At 42.1% G+C, this 1,371-nt stretch overlaps 1 non-coding gene across 1 annotated transcript; it reads right to left on the reverse strand.

Annotated features, from left to right (window-relative positions):
• Window positions 1–854: 854 nt before the first annotated feature.
• On the reverse strand, window positions 855–960 carry LOC145633434 (small nucleolar RNA R71). The gene has a single exon (XR_014112759.1). It is a non-coding gene; the product is annotated as a small nucleolar RNA R71 (small nucleolar RNA).
• Between the last annotated feature and the right edge of the window lie 411 nt (window positions 961–1,371).

A 1,371-nucleotide genomic window follows, 5' to 3' on the forward strand; every position in this document is an offset into this window, starting at 1 on the left:
TCCCTCACATTGCTTGACTTAATTGATTGACTTCCCAAATTAGTTGATTTCATTATGAATGCATGTGGATCCTAGCCCTAGTGTTTATTATCTTTGATTTCTACAAGTCTATTTGTTGTGATTAGCTTTAGTTTTAGCTTTACAACCCCACTTTCGATTTCGGAATAGCTTAGCGCAAGACAATAGACATTCACTCACTATTCCTTTGGGTTCGACCCTTGACTTGCTACTATACTTGTATAGGGGTTGTTGAGTGTATAAATTTTGTTTGACCGGTTGGGGAGGGTAGTCCAACGACCTACCATTTCGCCATCGATCAAAATGGCGCCATTGTCGGGGAATGGTGTCATGATTGTGTATTGTTATTGAGTCTATTCCATCTATTTGAAAAATACAAAAAGATTTTCTTTTAGGCTACACTTGTAGCCGTGCTACTAATAATTTTGATTGAGATTGTGTGCAAGTGAACATGGGAGAAGCTCATAGAGTGACGTTGAAGGAGTTGGGAACACCGGGCGCTTACAAGTATGAGAGCGGGATTGCTCCGTTATTGATCCCGGATGGTGATTTTGAAATCAAACCGGCTATGATCACCTTGATTGAGAGGAAACAATATGGTGGCACAAAAAGCGAAAATGCTCTCAATCATCTCAAAGATTTCGAGAAGTATTGTAATACAATTATGGTAGCCGGAGTTGCTCAAGAATATATAAGGCTCAAGTTGTTTCTCTTCTCTCTCATTGGAAGAGCTTTAGAGTGGTTGGACAAGGAGGTAAAGCCAAGGTCCCTTAGGACGTGGGATGAAGTCACAAAAGCTTTCTTGTCTCGCTTCTACCCACCAAAGAAGACGGCGGAGGCTAGAGCCTTAATCCAAAGTTTCAAGCAGTTGCCTAGAGAGAACCTCTATGAAGCATGGGAGAGGTACAAGGATTACCAAAGGGAATTCCCTCACCATGGAATTCCAACCTATCAAGTCATACAAATTTTCTATGGTGGTTTGAGCTTTCAAGGTAGATCGAGCCTTGATGCCGGAGCGGAGGGCCGATTATGAACAAAACGGAAGAAGAGGTTGTTGATGTAATAGATGATGTGGTAAGGAACTACATGGATTGGCATGATGCAGAGAGAGAATCGGCAAGCACAAGAGGCTCAATCGATCAATCTTATGTCGTCAACGATTTGTCCACATTGGTCTCGGAGTTAGGAAAGGAGGTGAATTCTCTCAAGACCGAGCTCGAGAGTCCTTCACAAGCTTCTAGTCTTCCCTCCCAATTTAAGGGGAGAGGTACATCTTCCTACTCTAACCCTCTTTTTGCTTCTTGTTGCATGATAAGAGAATGCTTGGTTTGTGATTTATGTGGAAAGAATGAT

The sequence above is a fragment of the Chenopodium album genome, chromosome 5 (genome assembly GCF_948465745.1).
Source record: "Chenopodium album chromosome 5, dcCheAlbu1.1, whole genome shotgun sequence".
Classification (NCBI taxonomy): Eukaryota; Viridiplantae; Streptophyta; class Magnoliopsida; order Caryophyllales; family Amaranthaceae; genus Chenopodium; species Chenopodium album.